Genomic DNA, 21,214 nt, shown 5'->3' with positions numbered 1-21,214 from the left:
TCAGATGTATATTAGCTCAGCTGAGTAATGTGCCGGGGTTTCGACGTTCCCCTTCCTCACGACAGCAAAATCTGGGCAAAGTTGAAAGTTGCAAGATTTCAGTCAAACAATTGTCCTTGCTTGGGTAAGAATCATCAAACGAAACAAATGTGAGTGAGTTACAAAGGTAAGAAAACGGCCTTGGCAGATGACAGATTTAAGAAGGATATTGTCAGTGAAGCTAATTTTTTGGAGGGGGGGTAGTGCTGGGTAAGGACTGAAAGCTTTGCTTGAAAAATAGCTGAGTCTTAAATCGAATGTGCAACAGAATCTTTAACTGCTGCTGAGTTTATGGCAACTAAGGTCTTTGCGTGTATCATTGTGGGAATTGCTTTTATATAAAAATGATCAGGTGAGGAGCAGAGAGGTTGATTAGGTGTGCAGCTAAAGGGAATTTGGGGCTCCATTGTCTTTTCTGAATGCTTATGTAAATATCTCTCTTCTCGCCGGGGATGACCCTGGTTTGTCTTTGACATTTGCTGCTACTTTTGTACCATTTGCTGCTTCTGTGTTTATATTATGCTGCCACATTGTAGCCTGGTACGACTTGCTTGTTGGTTAGAGAGCAACCAAATACAGATGATAGACTTTGTAAGTGTGTGACTTTGCAGTCGGATTGTACAGTAATTTAGGAGAAGTGTTCAGATATGTATTTGTTTACGTGGTAGACTTCTTCTCTTGAACAGCAGGCTAGGTATTAGGTTAATGGATTTCAGTGTGCACGTTATGATTGCAGGAGCTTTCGAGTACGTTGTAGTTCAATTTATACTGAGTTTTTAATGTCACAATATTTTTATTTATGCCCATTATTCAGTTCAAGCTACATTTACCTTATAGTTTTATTATTCATCTATCAGTGGAGACAATGTAAAATGGCATGGTAATTTAAGCTAATCTATTCATTTGAGGAGGATTCATTTTCTGACCATTGGTGGACTTTTACAAAAAGTGGCATGAGACATGCAACTCTCTTGGTGTGGATGAGACTGGTTTTTATGTGCACGGGAAACTACAGGGACTATCCCGTATGTCGTTCTTCACAGTAATGGTTTGCTTAGATGTTAAAAGAACGCCTATTGGAGGGGTCGGAGGGGCGGGGGGACGTTATGCACTCTGGACCTTCCAGAACACCTGGGTATGTGGAGGGCTGGGACAGATTTTGAATTATAAATCAGGGACTTGAACCCTAGATTCGTCAACACCCCGGTGGACAGATACGATCTGCCTTTCTAAATAAGGTGGCCCAAAAGAAAACGAATGTGGAAGCCTCCCATTTATACCCATCTGTGGGCTGAGCCACCCAGAGATGGGAAGGGAAGTGTGTGTTTTCTATGGAGAATTAGGTTTTTGGTGGCTCATGCCCAAGGCAGCTCCTTCCTCAGAGGAGAAGCCCCTCCTCTTACTGCCGCGCTCATCTCGGTTTTGTTGTGCGACACCCGCCCATTTTAGGGGCAGCCCATCTAGGGTCTGCGGACCCCCTCCCCGTGCCCTGTATCATGGTGGTGGGCAGCTTCTCGGTGACAGCTGCAGAAGCCACCTGTGCTCGCGCCCCTCCCCCCACCCCCAGGCAGAGGAACCAGATACCGTTGGTATGAGGGTCTGCGTGATTTTCTACTATTACACTTGAGGGGCCCTGGAAACTTGGGGGTTTATTAACCTTGGGCGAGGACACCAGGAATCAAAAAAGTAGTCGGTGAACTACTTCGAATGACTAACTCAACTTTGGTCTTTTTGTGAGCGCTAGAGCAAGCCCTTCCAACAGTCGAGATGTTTGTGCGTTTTTTCCATCATCCCCGAATATTTTCCAGCATAGGGCAAAAGAGGGAAAACAACAACAACAACAACAAATCCGTGAGCCTATACCGTGTGGTTGTGACTCTTTTGTAAGAAGAGAAAAACACAGGAACCTAGATGCAAAGCCTTAGGCCAAACCAGTCATTCGAATGTAAAATCCTGGCAGTGCTTGTAGGAAACTCAATTGCTTCCATTTGAAGGGCCAGGAAATTGATTTGGAAAAAAATAAATTTGAGGGATTCCCAAATAGTGGCAGCATGGAGTGAATAAGAGAAAAATGAAGGTACAGACTGATCGTATTACCCATCTCAAACGGCAGTAGAATTGCCAGGACGAACCTCCTGCAGCCTAGCTCATTTGGAGCGTCCACTGCTCAGAACTTCTGGAGGTTCTTGGTATCACAGGGTAAAAGCCATTCCGGAGGCCGGTGTCCAGGGCTTTCCCCACCGGTCCCTCTTCAGCTCTTTTGGTGAGGGAGTGTGAGGCAAGCTGAGGGCAAAATACAGACAAACGACACCCCTCCCCACCTCCCACCCCCCAGGTGGGATATGTGGGATGTGCCTCCGACACTCCTGGCTACCCAAGAACAAAGGAAAGGGCTTTAAGTGCTTGCCATGGTACTGTGGGAAACTAAAGCGAATGAAAAATGAAATTCCCTTACTGCCTACAGCCCATTGACAAGTCCTTGAAACTGGCAGAGTGACCTCCCTCTAGGAGCTCAGCTGCCTCGATGATGACACTTTGCTAGGAGCAAAAGGCAGTCTTGGCTTAACATCATCCTGACCGCCACCCCCTTCCCCCAGGGTCCTGTAAGTCTACTTTAACATATAAAAATTCCTTTGGAAACTTCCTTTATCTCACCTGCCCCAAGATACATGCTGGCAATCATACTCCAAGCTTATGACCCCCTGATATACATCTGAAGGGTCTCGTGACTGAGGTTTTACTACATGGTAATAAACAGCATTTTTCTAACAACACCTAGGTCCTGGAAACCTTGCTTCCAAAAATTCCTTAGGGACTTATTTTTTCCCTAACCCCCTCCCAACCTGAGGATATATAATCAGTTACCTGTGCAGCACTTCCTGCCCAGGGTCCTGTCCCCGTGCTTTAATAAAATCACCTTTTTGCACCGGAGACGTCTGCAAGAATTCTTTCCTGGCTGTCGGCTCTGGACCCCCCGCCATCACCCCAGAACTTCATCACTTTGTCTCTAGATCTCCTTTTCCTTGAGCATCTTGTGGCATTGCCCTGGGGTACTACATGCCGTGTCCCGGCCATGCCGGGAAGTTTCTGGACCTTTGCTCTGGCCACTGCCTTGGCCCAGATGCCTTTATTCCCATCTTTCCGGTTCTTCCATAAAACCTTACAGAAGTCTCCCTCTCACCCTCAGTGGGATGATTTCTCCATCCTTCATGTTCCCATAACAATTTCCTTTTCTGCAATTATAGCACTGAACTGCACGGTATAAAGATTAGTTGTGTCTGTCATTAACTGAGGTGTAAGCGTATTAAAGACAGAGGACCATGACTCATGGACTTGAGTAGCTTTTGCAATACCTAGAACAGTACTGCAAGCTGTCATATTTCATCGAATCCTTAAGACCTCATAAAGATCTCCGTCATTAAACAATCTCCAGTGCTCATGTCCTCTGCTCACAGGGATATACTGAGGCTCCAGAGGCTGTGTGTGTCACAGCACCAAGCATCTGGACCAGTTCAGTGTCTTTCAGATGCTTCTAAACTTCTGGTTGTTTGCCATCATCTAAACACAGAAACCAAGTGAACGGCTGATTTCTTTTTTCATATTTATAGAATCACGAGATTTTACAGCCAGAAGGAACCTTAGGGAGCTGAACTCCTCATATTAACAGGGGAGAGAATTGTAAGTCTGAACTGTTAAGGGACTTCTCCAAAGCCACATGGTTGGTTAGTGACCCAGGCGTGTGGATCCAGCTGATAACCTCTCTACATGGTCCTCCTGTCTGCTGAGCCTTCTTGGCTGTGGCCTTGGGTTTCACTTAAGACATCACCAGTCAGCTCCGGCTTTCTGCCTTGTGTTGGGGTTGGCCGGCTTTCTCTACGTAAACGCCATCATTGAACAACAATCCGGTTACCCACTCTTTGCTAAAGGCTGATATCATTGGAGTAGAATTAAAAACAAAAGTGGACTCGAGTTTAAATCAGGGGCCCTGGGAGCAGTGCTAACAATTCCTTAGCCATCGCCGCGCTGAGGACACAGCGGCAGCTGCTGAACTCGGTCAAGTTCAGACCCTTAAAAAGAGTGGAAAAAAGAAAGCACATACTTTCCAGTGCCTGGGCACCACAGAGCCGGGCCAGCTGGGCGCAGCACCGTGGCAAAAAGATCTCTTCAGTTTCAGAAATATGAGACCCTGCGCTTGCCACAGGGAGGGGCATGGAACGGGGCTACAGCTAGAGCTGATTGGCATTACGTCTCTGAGCTTACTTCTGCCTGCAGCCCTGTCGTCAGACCCCACCCCTATGGGAAGAGCCCAGGAGTATCTAAAGAAAGAGCCAGGCCTCCAAGTTGACATAAGGAACAAGCTGTGTGAGTGAGTGAATGTGTGTGTGTGTGTGTGTGTGTGTGTGTGTGTGTGTGTGTGTGCGCGCGCGCGCGCACGCGCGTGTGTTTAAAGGCCTGTGTCTGAGGTCGACAGGCTTTTTCAGAGGCACTCTTGGCTTTCTGTGTAAACGTGTACTTCCTCTTGTCCAGAGTTAGCCTGTTAAGGGAATAAAGCGCAATTCAGGTTTCCAAGTTGGAAGCCTGATTAATCTCTCTGCCAGTTACATATGGAAATAAATTAGTAAATGGTCCATCTGGGACTAAACTACTGCAGAGATGATAAATTATCGCCATCGTATACGTCAGTGTTGCTGAAGACGGAGTTGTGCTCACCAGGAATTGCTGAAAGATAACTGGATGCTCTATTGTGGTCAGAGAAATAAAATTAAAAACAATTTTCGAGTAAAAAATTTACCTTGAGAGCTTTCTTGGGAGAATGGTTTCGTTGATGCCAAGTTTGTTCCTTAGGACTGCTATCCCTGCAGATATTTGAAAGGTGAGTCTCAAGGGCATAGGAAATATTTTATTTTTATATTTTCAAGGGCCAATACAACAAGTATGAGTTAGTACCCAGATGTCTCAATGAGCAGGATAACTCTGTGCCTTACAGTAGCATGGTGCTTTGTAACTGTCGTAGCAATTTCCTGTCTGTGTTTTTCTTTACATTTCAACGAAGGTGGGGCAAGTTCTTGTCTCTCGTTCTGGATCAGTGTAGAAGTGAGGTTTCAGGGACCGGGTCCCTTATGCACAATGACTCAGATGGCCAAATGGCAGAACCGGATAAGCAACCACATATCCCCGATTCTGAACCCCGCTTCGTTTCTATCAGTCTTGCACGACGTCATAACGTTTCAGTGTCCCCTCATGCACCGAGCAGCGTCAGGCAATAAAGCAGTCTATTTATGTCAGTTTTCTAGAGGCAAAAGCCGTGCCTTCTTGATCGTGAAAAGTCCTTTTTTTTTTTTCTAAGTGGAGATGTTGAAGGTTGGTTTAACATTTGTGGTTTTTCTTACCTGTTTTAATTTGTTTAAATGGAAGTTATTATCATTGACATGTTAGTTTCAGATGTACAACGTAGTGATTTGAGATTCATGTACATTGTAAAATGGTCACCACAGTAGAAGTCTGGTTAGTACCCGTCACCTTACGTAGTTACAAAACTTTTCTTCTGATGAGAACCTTTAAGATCTATTCTCTCGGCAACTTTCAAATATGCAATATGGTATTATTAACTGTAGTCGCCGTGCTGTGCATTACTTACACAGGTGACGTATTTATTTTATAACTAGAAGTCTGTACCTTTTGACCCCTTTACCCATTTCTTCCCTCTCCCCATCCCTTGGCTGAATCTTTTTTTCCCACGATTAAAGGCACACCACTATCCGCATGAATTATTTTATCAAACTAAAACCACAGATGTCTTCAGGGGCCCTTTACGTGTGGTAACATTTTGCCCCTCTGCAGAATGGCCTGAGGCTGCTGTGACCTCTAGCTTCTTGTGCCTCCTTTTAAATTTTCTTCTGCGTCTTCCTCCTGCGCAGGACTCTTCAGCGGTTAATCCTTAAAGCCGCTGAGGTGTGCACCCCTTTAAAAAGTGCAGTAATAAAAAACAAAAGTACCGAAAAGCAAACTGGCTTTAGGAATCTCTAAGTCACCTGGTTTATCAGACATCAGTTTCTAACCAGAAGCAGCAGGTGCCACTTGGTGGTCTTCACACAAGACAGAGAAGTCACAAGCCCCTAGCACTTACCTGTCTGTGCTTGGAAGCAACCTTGTCTCACCCAGACCGCCTTCAGGTTTCTCAGCCAGAGCTGGTGGCTCCAAGAACCTGGATGGCCCCGCACACTCTCTTGCCTCTGGGCCTTTGCCACAGCTTTGGCCTGTCCCCGCCTGTCAAAATCCTGTCCGGATCTCAGGGCCTGTGATTATCGTGATTGTCTCGACGCTTTCCCTTCCCTGCTCTCTCCACCCCAACCTGAAACGGACGTGTCCTCAGAAACCCTGCAGCTGTGTATTAGAGGAAATAACACTGTCTGTATTCGGGTTGCCTGCTACTCGGCTCGCCTCCCAGGTGGACGACGCGTTTCTGAAAGGCAGGGACTTCATCACGTTCGTTCTCTCTTTGACTCTTCTGCCCTCCCCCATCCTTGGTTCAATGCTTTGCCTTTAATTGAAGCTTAATGTGCAGTATAGTAGGGTGATTTGACTTGACAACAACAGAAGGGGTGTCTTTGAATAGGTGGATCAATAATAATCCAAGTTTTGTCAGGATTACTTGGAGGGCTAGTTAAAACGGATTGCTGGGCCCACACCTCCGAATATTCAGGTTCAGTAGATCTTGGGTGGGGGCCAAGAGTTTGTATTTCGAACAAACTCTCGGGTGATGATGCCACTGCTGATGTTCCAGGGACCATAGTTTGAGAATCACTGACCTGATGAATTTATTTCCTCACGTTCTCTACACTGAAGTGCACAGGATAAGCTCGTTCTTTTCGTGAGAGAGTCTATCCAGTTGTCTTCTTTGAGGCGTAGGCTAAAAAAAAATACCTTCCATCACAGATTATTATGCAATCTATCTCATGTACCAACTTTCCTATTTTTGCAAGATTATTGGTTAAATGTGGGCCAGTAGTTTGCAGCCCATCTAGTGAGTTTGAGCTTGATGGGATCTTTTCCTCCAGGAGTAGAGCCAGAGGAATTTTATTTTAAAGCAGCAGAAAAGAGCGTCATTGGCTTTGCAGCCTGTGTTTTTGGTCCGCCCAGTGGATCAAGGCTGGTCCACATGCTGGAACGCTGGCCGGGAGTGGTGCTCTGATGTTTCTCCTTTATAGTGTATAGAGTGTTTATAGTATATAGACAAGTGTTTATAGTATGTAGACAGCTATAGTGAAGTAAAATGATCTCACGAATGTCACATGGCCGTCGTAGTAAAGTAAGATAATCTCATGATATCTGTGGCACGCATTTTCAAATTTCTGGGTCCCTCTGTGCCCCATGAGGCAGTTGTAAGAATACTCTGTTGTGAAAGGCCCAGTGGTTCAATAACTTCCCAAGAAATAAGAGGTAACTGTTGCAATTGATTCCCTCCCCCCGCCCCAAGGGTTGCAGCTTTTAGAGTCAGGCCAGATGACAGCCATTGTTTTGAGCGGGTCCTCTCTCCTCCTCCGGTCTGATCCCGCCTTTCTTCTGCTCCTCTCTACCAGTCACTAGAAGCATCATCTCCTAGAAGACCAGCGTTCTCGTGATTATGGAGGCCTCTCTGTCCTTCCTGTGACTGGAGCAATGCTGACCTCGGTGTCTTGGACCCATTCCGACTCAGGTAACCAGGCTCTGCCTCCATCCCCCCCGCCCACCTCCCCTCCCCCCTTCAGGGAGATTGCACTGAATAAATGAAATACCAAAGCTATATTTAAATGCAAATGCCAAATTGATTGTTGCTTCATCAATTGGGATCCTCCCCCTCTTCCTCCCAATCTTCTCAATGATTAATTTATGCAGCTGATCAGACTGACAATGTGGTCAATCCAATTTAGGCATTAAGATAATGAAAACATTCAATCACATCTTTATTTAAAATTTTGGACTGTCACAGATACACAAAGCAACAGGAGCACTGCTGGGCGTCTTCATACAGAAACTCGCTTCTGCCATAGTTACTGTAAATCAGTCTCTTTCCCATAATACCATGTTTTACTTGAATTATATTAATCTTTCTAATGTATCTTTTGACTGAATGTAGTAAGTATTGCGGAGTACCCGTTACGTGTTCTTGGGGCAGATGGGAATAAAAAAGAAAAAAAGAAAAAATAGAAGGCATGGACCTCGCCTCCCAGAGTCACGGCTTAGCCAAAGATCCGTGGCTCACTTGTAAGAAAATGGCAGATGGTGGTGCTCAGTTTAGGGCCAGTGCTGCGTACTAATTAATGGTTCCCTCTTTGGTTGAGGGAATTGAGAGACTTTGAGGATTGGGATTGAAATAATTAGGGAAGAATTCATGGAAGAGGGAGGGCCTCCGGGGGGCTTTTTTTTTTTTTTTTTTTGGCTGTGGCTCATCTGGCCAGGCTGAGGGAAGAGGAACAACATGGCACCTGGATAGGAGGGTGGGAATGAGCCCCCTGTGAGCCTGGGCAGTGAGAGCCCTGGCTGCGTGGGCCAGACAGGGTTCAGAGGACACTGATCCAGTGTCCCAGCCAGAGCCAGCTTCCCCCTCTGAGCCTGGGTCCCCTAAGGTGTCCCTGGGGAAACTCCACTTGCCCTGTTGTGGAGGGGGCTTGGCTGGCAGCCGCCTTCAGGGACAGTGGTCATTGTTGCCTCACCCCCAGGCTTGGCTGCTACCTCGCTGGCCTTTTTTGCTTCTTTGGGCCTGCCCGCACGTGGCCTCTTCTTGTCTACCTGATGCTTTACTCTTCTCTTCTCCACCTGTTTCCCTCCCCTCCAAGCTCTGCATGGCAGCTGCGGCTTGACGAGGCCTGGGGATAAGCCAGAGGCCGCGGGAGGTCAGTACCTGCTGGTTTTGAAGGGTAGGAAGCCTAAGCCAAGAACACGAGTTTGCAGGTCAGTGTTGAGATTTCTGAAAGCCGGAATTCAGTGAAAGTCTCAAGGCTGAAGCTGGGGCCCCAGTCAGGGAGCCAAGTGTCCTGATTTGCTCTGGGATAGCTCGGCAAATGCTGCCCACACCTAGCTCTTTCCCCGGGCCGCTTTTGGATAAAGCAATGGTGGCTTTCGCTGGGTCTTAAAGGTGCTACTGATGTAGACTCCTGCCCATCCTGTCGGGCCTGTCCTGGCCACGGTCCCCCCGCCTCAGGGTGATCCAGTGCTCCCGGACCCGAGGGGCTTGCTGACCCAGGAGCTCAGGCCTTCCGGAACATGGAGCCCTGGGTCCCCTGCCACCGGGAAGCAGAAGAGGTAGAATAACAGTCTGTGCTCTCCTCTCACTACAGTGATTGTGGGCCTTTGTCTTCTAAGCCTAATCCAAGGCTCAATCAAGGGGCCCGTCGGGCTCCTGGGCCAGGTGCGGTTTGCTGCTTGTTCATGTGTGGTGCACAGGCAGAGACTGGTTTCTAGAGGTTTTTTCTCAATAATTATTTTTTAATGTTTGTTTATTTTTGAGAGAGAGAGAGCCCGAGCGCTAGTGGGGGAGGGGCAGAGAGAGAGAGAGAGAGGGAAACCCAGAATCCGAAGCAGGCTCCAGGCTCCGAGCTGTCAGCACAGAGCCCGACGTGGGGCTCGAACTCACAGACCGTGAGATCATAACCTGAGCTGAAATTGGACGCTTCACCGACTGAACCACCCAGGCACCCCGGTTTCTGCATTTTTAAATGGTTGGAAAAAATTCAAAGAAGGATAATATTTTGTGCCGCATGAAAATTAAATGGAATTCAGATTTCAGTGTCCCTAAATAAAGTTGTACTGGGACGCAGTCACATTCATTTTTGGATTATCTATGGCAGCTTTTGCGTAATGGCAAGAGTTGAATAGGTCCGTCAGAAATCGTAAATGTTGACTGACACTTTGTGGAAAAAAATTGTCATCCTAGCAAATTGCCTAGACCCTTGTGTGACACAAGTCTTTGAAAAATTTGAGGTGCAGAATATTTTGCACCATGAAGAAAAGAAGTTTGAGGGGTGAGTAGGATTTGCATAAGAGAGGCAAACTGCCCATATTCTGGATGGGGATTTTTCCATTCATCCATTTAACCTACAAGTAAATCTAGACGTGACCTTGAGGCTACTTCATGTCAGAAACTTACTTACCTATTAGCGCTGTCTTTGAAATGAGGCATCCAGGCTTCTTGGGGTAAACTGAATGTTGGAACAAATCAGCACCAAATAAAAACACACCCTGCATTTTGGAACTTTTCCCCTTTTTACTTGGCGTGAACGATCGTATTTTAAACCAAATAAATATTTTGTTTTAAATCAAGTAAGCATTGAAGACTGAGCATGAGTAAGCCATGCCATTTAATCTTGGCAATATTTTCCCAATCTGGTGGGGATCCTCTGGTATTGTTGAGTGGAAACTACTCCAGCTATCAGAGTTGGAGAAGTGGGTTCTTACTTCTATTAAGTAGCTGAGCCAAGGCTACTGGCTTTTTACCCTCGGGAGGGTAAACAGTATTCCCCAAATCTCAGGGTTAGCGCAACAGAAGTTTATTTCTCACTCACTGGTTTGTGCCAGTGTGGCCGCCCTCCATCCAGTTATGAGGATCTGAGCCTTCTCCCTCCCGTGACACCTGCATTTCAACACGTGGCTTCCTGGTTGCTGCGGCATGTGAAAAAAAGAATTGAAAACACACACCCTTTCTTAAGTGCCTTAGACCAGAAGTGACCCAGACCAGTTTCACATCCACAGTCCTTTGGCCAGAATTAGTAACATGACCCTCCCTTGTTGACGGGAGGCTGGGAAGTAAGTACAGAGGAGCATGAGATCTACTTGGGGTACCCTTGCCCTTGCCACACTGGCTCATCGTGGGAAATCCCATACTTTTTCTACGCTTTTCTTTCTTTGCTCATCATTAAAAGCTAATTCACCCAGCTCAACATTTTTTCACATAGTTTATGAGAGGCTCAGATACGATGTGCGAAAGAGCCTTGAATGGTAGGATGAGTTGTCAAATATGTAAGAGGTAATTGTTACCTGATTTCTTTATCAGGTACTGAGTGGTGATGGTGTGGAGTCAAGGTAATCGCGTCCGCCCCAGTAGGCCTGGGGCTGTGCAAGCCTTTGCCAGTCACCTAATGCAATTATCATGCAGCCTTCCCTTTCACACCCAGAAATATCCTAGTATAGACAACCAATTATATGACCACCCCAGCTTGACCCCACTGGTCATCCTTCAAGATTAACGTCAGCTACTGTGTAGGTGCCTTTTCGGAGTCACGCTGTTCTAAGCTTTTTGCCTGTGCTGCCTCATTTCATCCTCGTACAGACTTTGGAGGCGGGTACACGTAATCTCATTCTCGCTAAGGTAGCGGAGGCAGAAAGGTTTGGATGGAATCCAGGTCTGAACTGCTCTTAAGCACTCCACTGGACCGCCTGGCTCATCCTTCTCTAGGAGTGCCCTCCTTGACCGTGTGGGCCCCCTTCCTTGACACTGGCTTGGGACCTGCTCCCAGACCACACACTGGAAGAGAGCTAAGACCAGCCCTCGATGAGAAGGTGAGGCACGGAATCGCTATGTGATTCTCCAGAGCCAGAAAGTAGCAGGACCCGTCGTCCCTTTCCATCCGTTACCCTGGACATCCACAAGCCCGGCTTGTGTTAACACGGGGCGCTACATTTGACACAGGGAGAGAGGTTTTATTTTCAGATCTAGGGGGCGGGTGGAACTCTAGCCTGTGAAGACTTGCCGTGTGCAGTGCAGTTGATTCAAACAGGCTCCTTCCCAACACAAATAGCCAGGAGGAACTGAGCTCTGTTTTCAGGCAGTTTATTTACAAATGTGTATATTAAAAAAAAAAAAAAAAAAAAAAAAGCCAAACCACAACCAAAGACTAGTCTGCTTGCAGAATAGTATCAAACAAAAACCCATTTATTCACGAGATGGTATTAATTTCCCTGGTTTTTGGCCTTCCCAATCAGCGTTCAAAACCGAACCCATGGAATCAAAGGGAAGAGTCTCTGGAAAATGAACCCAGTGTGGCAGAATCATCTCTTGCATTGCTTGCTTCAAGACCACCCCCTCCCCCCGCCCCCAGAAAATGATACATGTGGTTTCTAAATGTACAAAGAAAACTAAAGGAATTCCATTATGAAAGAAAGATTAGATGGAAATTTCTAATCCTGTCTCATAAACAATATAGGAATAACTTTAAAATATTCTGCTTTAAGCATGCATTTAATTTGTGCTCTGGGAACCAAATAATGTTGCTAAAATAAAACATTCTAATAATGATTTATGTAAATTTATTTGTACAAAGTAATGGTGTAGTTGCCTATAGCAAATTGCTTGGAATATGAAATGACATTTATGAGGTCTTTTTTTCCTCTGAATTAATACAATGGAGAAAATGAGAGACTCCAGAAAGGAAAAAAGAAATTCTTGTTCAAAATGGAGTCTGATGCCTTGGGAAGCAGAGACAGCTGGACAGGTTACACGGTGTGAAAACAGTCAACAAACACAGTTCATGTTTTCCGTGATGATCCCATTATCTCAGCCAGTTTTTAAAGTCACACAAAGAGTGTGTGTGTTAGATTCTTAGAAGGCTAGAACCCTTTATTTTAGTGGCCATAAGCCCTGCAGACGCCAGAGTCCTTTCAGAACAGCCAACGACAGACGACTTGCTCTCATGGTGCCCTCATAGACAGGGTGCTTACGGCGTGGGATACAAAGAGGCCAGATGTAATTAAAAATTGGGCAATTCATCTCTGCTCCCAGTTACTTTAATACCAAGGGAAGTTATGCTTGAGTCACAAATGTTAATAAACAAAACAAAAAACCCTCCCAAGGACTGATTCATAGACCTACAAGGATTTTTCCTATTGGCTGCCCAGTTAGCACCTTTGATAATGGCTCTAGGTGTTTCCTGGAAACCTTTAATTAAATGGAAATACCCATATATGTAACAGAGAGTTTCTGGAGCTATGCTTTGGCCTTGTAAGTGCCCGCTCTAATTTGCCATAACCTGTATGATTTGGAAAAGGTATGATATTAGCACCTTAGTTTCAGAAGGCATTTATTTTTTTCCCCTAAAGCGTTTTTACTATCTCCCTTGGTTATTGCAATCATTTTCGTGAGGTAGGTTGTAAGAGTTTGTGTTCCCTATATAGGGAAACTTGGAGCCACAGGAGTCATAAAGCAAGGTCACGAAGCAAGGTCACAAAGCGAGACATCACGAGGTGGGGAGGGAAGCAGCTTCCACAGGAACCTGTGGGCCCCTTGTCATCAGAAGCTAAAGCAGATGGAACGGGTTTGTGAATTCTGGAGAACTTGATTTATTTAAAACAAATTTCAGTTTTGGTCCCTCATAAGCCATTTTTGAATTGCACCAACTCTCTTGAAAGAAATGGGTTAGTCTGGCTGGACGGAATGGCTTTGCAATCAGGGCGTTGGCTGTGGTGTGGCCAAGGCCTGGGGGCTGAGAGTTAGAGCTTCTGAGAGAGGGGGTGGAAAGCTTGAACAGGACTTTCAGACAGAGTGAAAAGATCACTGGCTACAAGGAAAGGAGGGCATGGCCCGGGTTTTTAGCAGCACGAGTTAAAGTGCATGTACCATAAGAGCCGTGGCTCATGGCAGGGTTGGTTTTAGTGACGTGGCCCAAGATTCCCAGGGGGACGCAGTGGATGTTAGGGCCACACTTCCAGAGTCCAGCTTTCCTCTTCCTAGCTGAATGACTTCAGGTGTGACTTTTGAGCTGTAGATTCCTAGAAAATAATGTTAAGGTGTCTGAGCCTCCATTTCCCCATCTGTAAAATGGGAAGAGTGATATTTACCTGGTAGAGATGACATGGGAATGGAATAAAATAATTCTTATAAAATACTGGGCACGGTGCTTGGCAGGTAGTAAACACTCATTTTATGGTAGTTCTTAAAATGATTGCAACGGTTATTCCTTGAGAAGGGATGGTCCTGACTGGTAATTGGAAACAAGATTAAAATCTATCTTTTATTGGGGCGCCTGGGTGGCGCAGTCGGTTGAGCCTCCGACTTCAGCCAGGTCACGATCTCGCGGTCCGTGAGTTCGAGCCCCGCGTCAGGCTCTGGGCTGATGGCTCGGAGCCTGGAGCCTGTTTCCGATTCTGTGTCTCCCTCTCTCTCTGCCCCTCCCCCGTTCATGCTCTGTCTCTCTCTGTCCCAAAAATAAATAAAAAACGTTGAAAAAAAAAAAATCTATCTTTTATTTAAATGAGAATTAACCGAAAAGATTTCTAAGTCAGTTGTTTCTGTGTTCTGCAAGATAATAAGGTAAATAGGGGCGTTCGTTCATTTGTCCATTCAGCGAACAGCTCTTGATGTCAAAGGCCCTTTGCAAACTGTTTTCGAGGGATGGAGAGGCCAGATAGAGAGTTCTGGTCTCAAGGGATAAGGGAGATTTTTTTTTTTTTTTTTTAAACATGGGCACCGTGCAGGCCACATTAGTCTAGATGGTCTTTGTCTTCTAAGAATTCAGAAATTAAGCTGGCCTCAATCTTTAGCTGTTGCTGAAAGCCTTGGTTCTGGTCCAGACTCTACAAGTTGGTTTCCTTTAGAATAGTCATCTTGGCTGGCCATAGAGTAGGTTTATGTCAAGATAAATGGATAGAAAGTCTTTGGTCATTTGCTCTTCTGTTGCTGCTGCCTGTAAAAGAAGCCATTCACATTCTTTGCACATGTGTTCTCGGCCGTTGTAGGTCAGGCCCCTGGGCTGAAAGTGTGAATACACCCTTTTGTTAGAATTCATTTCCATTAGAAGCATATATACTACTTTCTTATCAGGGGTTGAAATGAATCCGGTGTAAAATGTGTTGACTTTTTTTGAGATGACTCTGTAGTTCTATCACCTTAGAAAAGGTGTTTCACAGAAATTCTCTCAAGGAAGATCAGGAAATGTGAAACATTCTCAAGCAAAATGAGAAAATAAGTAATAATTCTCAGCTCTGGGGCCCAGTCGGGTCTATATCAGTGGTTCCTGGACACCGAGGGGCCTCCCGCGTAGAAGGCAGGCAGAGGGGACGCTTGGGCACGGAGTCCGGTGGTGGGTGTGGGTGCGGGGGGCAGACAGATATGCATAAATAAGCATTCAAAGATGAACTCTTCCCTGGGTCCAAGGCAAAGAGAAAAATAAGCTCAAGACAGTGAGTTCAGTCTCCTTACTTGGCAAAATAAAAAGTTGGCAACCTACGCTCGTCCCCAAAACTATTTTTGAAATCTTATTGTGGTGCAAAATCACGATCTGGGAACCTCCCTGACTTGAGTTCTTTTGCTTCTCTTTGGTGCTATTCTCACCTCCCTCTCTACCTTCCTCACTGGCTCCCACTACTGTTTACTGGAGGTCCCCGCCTGTGGCTTAGCCTCCTTATTAGAAAGGAGATTAGCAAGTGTTAGACACATACCAGCGGTTAAGACGTTCTTCGTGATTGAAGGAGGAGGGAAAAAAAAAAAAAAAAGCATTTGAAAAGATGAGTAGGCATCTATCCATAGCACTCTGGATTGAGAATGCACGTCACACACGTATCTCCTGCTGGAAATCTGGCAGACCCCGTCCCGGCCAAGGCAGAGGGGGAGCCGTTACTCCCCAGGGAACGTGCTGTTATTGTACTAGCTGTTTCCCGACAGTGGATACATTTATGTGTCCGCATTTGTTTTACTCTCCCTCTGGTGTGTGTGTGTATGGAACTCCCCAAACGATAGTTGGGCGTTAAGAGGGGATTGAGTCGTCTGGGCCCAAACTCTTAACTTTGCTTAAAGCTCGGGCCTCCGTCGATGGTGGTAGCAACATAGCACAAGGCAGAGCTTTTTGAGTTTGCTAAGCTAGAATTAGCCTCAAAGGAGTAATTGGAACTCAGAGCGGGGGCATCCACCATGGAGTCAGGAGACAAAGAGCTGTTTTTGAAGTTGATACCCCTGGAAAGAGAATGGCATCCAAACTGGCCTTGTTAATATAAAATAACAGCTCATCATGAAGGAGGGAAGGGACTTTGTAAAGGACAGAACGGCATCCCCAGGCCCAAGCCAATGGCCTCTTAGCAGGTAGACTTTTTTTTTTTTTAATTTTTTTTTACGTTTATTTATTTTTGGGACAGAGAGAGACAGAGCATGAACGGGGGAGGGGCAGAGAGAGAGGGAGACACAGAATCGTTAGCAGGCTCCAGGCTCTGAGCCATCAGCCCAGAGCCCGACGCGGGGCTCGAACTCACGGACCGCGAGATCGTGACCTGAGCTGAAGTCGGACGCTCAACCGACTGAGCCACCCAGGTGCCCCAGCAGGTAGACTTTTAACCCCTGGCACTCCAGATCCTAGGAGAAGGTACGTTGGTGAGTTGAACATATCTGTCAGCAGGTGGGGAAACCCACTCCCGAGCGTTACTTTATTCCTGCCAGAAGCTGGGGGTACCTCACTGCTTTCCTTGACTGTGTTTCCCTGAATACCAGAGGATATCATTCCCTCACGTATAATACATAGTCTCCTGGTGAACAAAAAAGAAGCAGGTGATTGGTTGTAGTAGCTACTGGAAGGTCCAAATTACTCCCCGGTTAGAGTTTAATAGACTTTACCTGTGATTAGTTTGGTCTGGTGAATGGACACCTTCTCTCCTGAATCAGCCTTGGATGAACTGGCAGAGAACTGGGCAACACTAAGCACTGTTCAAGGACTGTATGATTTCTAGAGTGTTCCATCAGGGGCCACTCAGGTAAAGAAGTGACCTGCTCTTTTGCAGGTGTGGGGCTGTGTGGCAGGTAGTTATGTGCTTGATGAAGGCTTCTAAGTAGTGACGGTTCTATCTTTATCGTGGCTTTCAACTCTACCCCTCCCGTGATTGTAACTGAAATATTATGGTTACAAGAATCTATTATTGTGTCTACATGGGTGTATTCATGTAATGCATGTGTATACGTAAATATACGCGCCTGTATACGTGTGTGTGTATATAAGTAAATTATGTCATTTGATTCTGGGACACTTTGTAGGCTTCATCGTTTTCTGAAGGTGTGGAAATATCTAAATGACCGCCACTGTAACTGGTTCCACTTCTATATCATTCAGTCTCTACTTCTTTTTTTTAGCTCTTCTATCTGGGACGTGTAAGCAGCCCCTGGATATATAGGTGCTTAACTGAACAAAAACGCCAACAGGCTGCTATTTATTTTCTTAAACAGCTTGAGCAGAGATATTTGGTCTGATTGCCAAAAATTGTTAGCTTATCACTGAACTGTCCTGATGAGTCTTATTATTCAATTTGCATTGCTTACAATAGTAATTATTACTACATAAAAGAGCATGATGCTTTTATTTTTTGTATAGTTCTTTCATTAATAATTTAATTGACTGTTGCATCCAAGTGGTTCTGTGACACACTCATCAAAGTACTTAGAGACTGGCCCTGGGCACCTTGGGAAATCAGAATTTAGGTATAAATTGTAAGGCTAGGGGTGAAGATGCAGGTGACCGACAGGTCCTTTGGTCCTGACAACCGTTTGGCTGTCCATTTCCCTCATATTTATTTCCAAGCATTTCACTGATTCACCAGCAATGAGTCTCATCCAGCTTTTTTAACAACCTACGAAATAAGATCACGATATAGTTATTTTGCTCACTAAAATGGCTAGGTTGGTACTGATTTATAAGTGAAAAGGTATTGATGTTAAAACAATATATTGACCCAAAATGACTGAATTGGTGGCTTCGCATAAATAGAATCTGTGTCTATGGGGTCTGTTCTTTAGAAACAGGAAGATTTTGGGGCGCCCGGGTGGCTCATTCGGTTAAGCGTCCCACTTCGGCTCAGGTTGTGATCTCACGGTGCATGGGTTCGAGCCCCGCGTCGGGCTCTATGCTGACAGCTCAGAGCCTGGAGCTGGCTTCAGATTCTGTCTCTCTCTCTCTCTCTCTCTCTCTCTCTCTCTCTCTGCCCCTCCCCTACTCACACTCTATGTGTTTCTCTCAAAAATAAAGAAACATTAAAAAATTAAAATAAAAAAAAAGAAACAGGAAGATTTTATGGTCACAGCTTAGCCGACGTTCCTAGACGCTCCCGTGCCTGTGCAAGACATATGTTTTGATACATCTTGTGATAGAAAAACTTAGTTTGTGTATTTTTTGGTATAGGACAGTACTCCAAATTTTGTCCTTATCCATGTTTTATATATTAAATAAAATGATGGATTGAAATATGCCTTTGGAGGCATGAGAACCTGACTTTGGTGGGCATCAACCCATCGTGATGTTCAAGGAGCTGCATTTCAAAACTCTGGCTTCCACAGGGAAAATAAAGTCAACGAAGAAGTTCCCATTTGGCCAGCCCAGCCTGACGTCTCAGGGGATGAATGCATGCGTCGACCAAGAGTATCATGGAGGAAATTTTTCATGTCAGAAATTGGAGTTTATGAAAATGATTGTCTTTTTCCTCCCATAATGGATGATGCATTTGGAGCAGGTTTTGTTTTGTTGTTGTTGTTTTGTTTTTTTAATTTTCAATTTTAATTCCAGTTAGTTAACTTAGAGTGTTCTATTTGGAGCAGGTTTTAATGTTGCACTCGGCAACCTATTTGCTGGGACTCCGGAAAGGAATTGGGGGGTTGTTTGAGAGCTCAGTTCTACAGTTTACCTTTCAAATAGGAGTTTGATTTCTTGTAATTAAAAATTGTGTCTAGGTCCCTAACAAACAACCGAGTTCTTAAGAAGTACTGGGAACTCTATGGCTGTACGATCTATTTTAATACAATTAAACACTTTGACAGTCATTTACCAGTTTAGAAGAAGGCCATGTTCTGGTGGCTAAGTGGTATATAGATATGTCACAGTGAAGGCTAGGTTATGGGGTAACAGACAGCCCCCCAACTCAGGGGCATAAAACAACGAAGGTTTATTTCTTGCTCACTCTGCGCATCTACGAAGGCTAGCTGGGGACCCTGTACTGTGTCATCCTTGTTTTTATCAGATAGAGGCCGATGGAGCATTCCCCATTACGGTGGCTGAGGGAAAGGAGAAAATGGCGAAGCACGTGCTGGCCCTTCCAGCTGTCCAGGAGTGACACATGTCACTTCTACTCACATTGTATTGGCCAAAACTAGTCACATGGCCACACCCGACTGTGTACTTGAAGGAGGGAGCTGAAATATTTATAACAGCTCTGTTAGCTCTATGATATCTATAGTGTGTACCTTCCATATTCTAAATGTTTCCTTATTTTCGTGAGAGGAAGTATGCGTGTGTGTGGCAGAGGGAGGGGCAGAGAGAGGAGGGGAGAATCCCACGCAGTCTCCATGCTCGGCACAGAGCCTGACGTGGGGCTCTGTGCCACCAACCGTGAGATCACGACCTGAGCCGAAATCAAGAGTCGGACGCTTAACCGACCGAGCCACCCAGGTGCCTTTGCACCTTCAGTATTCTAGATGGAACTCTAGCAACCTAGCTCAATGGAAGCAAGGGAGTAGAATTTATGAGAGAATTCTTTACATCCTTCAGAAAAATGGACTAGTCACCTGAAGTGGGACTGGTTTATTTTTTTCAGCACCGTCCTTTCCAGGGACTGAACGAAGGGGGGTGACTCGGGCTCTAGCTGCCCCCCCGTCCCCACCAGCACTCTATCTCACACAGACATAAGCCACTGTGTGTGTTATACAGATGCAGCATCACGTGAAGTTCCACAGCCCTTCCCTTCCTGGCCAAGCAGTGCTGCCTCTAAGCTCCTCCTACACAGACATTCCAGAGTGGCCACAATCCCTCTGTTTTCCTTTGTTGGCTGTTCACCGTGGACTGCCCTAGCGTTGGACGTCACCCTTTATATTTCGTTTTCCTAAGTGGGCATCTGAAGGTTTCTTCTTACAAAGACAGAGCCCGTGGTGGGTCATTGGTCTGTGCGTACAGCTGCCCGGAGGGAAGTTGTTCCTCACGCACCGGGCTCAGGGGGGCTCCTGTTGTCCTTGCCTCTGTCCTGTGCCTCCTGTTAGTCTCCACCAGGCCGCTCCAGGGCGCTTGCTGGAAGTCTCCCTGCCTGGAACAGAGCGCTGGGGTCTGGGCTTGGGTTGTCGGTGCAACGACTTCCATCATGGCCTTGGTGAAGCTGTTCAAGACCTTGAGAAGAATATATATATGCACCTGAGAGAGACTCCCTTAGCCAGCAAATTTCAGATATCTGGAATATAACCAGGAGTTAGGGAAAAAAAAGTCTCAGAGGACAAAAGAGCCGTCTCCAAATCCAAGCATTAAGCTTTAAGTAGATCTTTACTGGTTTTGTGTTCTTAATGTAACCACACTCCTAATTAACTTGGCTTTCTGATTCTCTTTACTTTTATAGATGAGAGGTTGAATAACTTGCCTAAACTCTCCAAGCTGTGAGTGGTAGAACAGGTTCTTATGATTCTAGACTTAGGAGGATAATCGGTGTTTAGGACGGTAGCAGAAAGACAAGGAAAAGGGTGGAACTGTATTTAACTCTTTTGTTTAGAAATTAGGAGCGCCTGGGTGGCTCAGTTGGTTGAGCATCTGACTTCACCTCAGGTCATGATCTCACAGTTCATGTGTTGGAGCCCTGGATCGGGCTCTGTGCTGACAGCTCGGAGCCTGGAGCCCGCTTCGGATTCTGTGTCTCCCTCTCTTTCTGCCCCTCCCCTGCTCACGCTCTGTCTCTCAAAAATAAATGTTAAATTAAAAAAAAGAGAGAGAAAAGAAAGGAGTAGAAAAATATATAGTAATTGCAGCATGATTCCCTTCAACATGGCCACTTTTATTTCTTAGTTCTAGCGTGTAATGAGGATGGGTTGGCTGAGAAATCCCAGCAGGTGGAACTGTGCTTCCTGATTGTGCCAAACCAATGTGAAGTTACTAGAGTTCTCTTTGCTGAACAGCTAGTTTAGCTGGTGTATAAATAGATGCTTGTAAAATACTTTCTGTAGCGTCAAGATGAATGAAGCCTTGAGTCGGTCTGTGTCACGATGAAGAGCCCGGTCCTGGGGCACTTGGATAGGGGACGCAGGGCTTCCGGAATATCTGGGCACGGGGATAGACCCCTCCCACACGACTGAGGATGGCCACCTCAGGAAATAAAGTCCCCTGGAGGAAGCGAATGGCGACCAGCTCATTGACCTTCTCCCGCGTCCTTCATCTGTGTTGGGCCTCACGGTTTTCAAAGTACTGTCACGCACGCGATCTCCTTGGCT

The 21,214-nt window shown here is 45.8% G+C and overlaps 1 protein-coding gene across 4 annotated transcripts in view; it reads left to right on the top strand.

The window, feature by feature from the left end:
• FOXN3 (forkhead box N3) overlaps positions 1 to 21,214 on the top strand; it is a 396,278-nt gene that overhangs the window by 106,510 nt on the left and 268,554 nt on the right. For all 4 annotated transcript variants that reach the window (XM_060620512.3, XM_060620513.3, XM_060620508.3 and 1 more), the window contains exon 2: positions 7,620 to 7,735. The gene's annotated coding sequence lies outside the window, so the exon portion shown is untranslated. The remainder of the gene's footprint in view (positions 1 to 7,619; positions 7,736 to 21,214) is intronic.

The sequence above is a fragment of the Panthera onca genome, chromosome B3 (genome assembly GCF_046562875.1).
Source record: "Panthera onca isolate mPanOnc1 chromosome B3, mPanOnc1 haplotype 2, whole genome shotgun sequence".
Classification (NCBI taxonomy): Eukaryota; Metazoa; Chordata; class Mammalia; order Carnivora; family Felidae; genus Panthera; species Panthera onca.
This window is presented reverse-complemented; position numbering and strand designations above follow the sequence as displayed.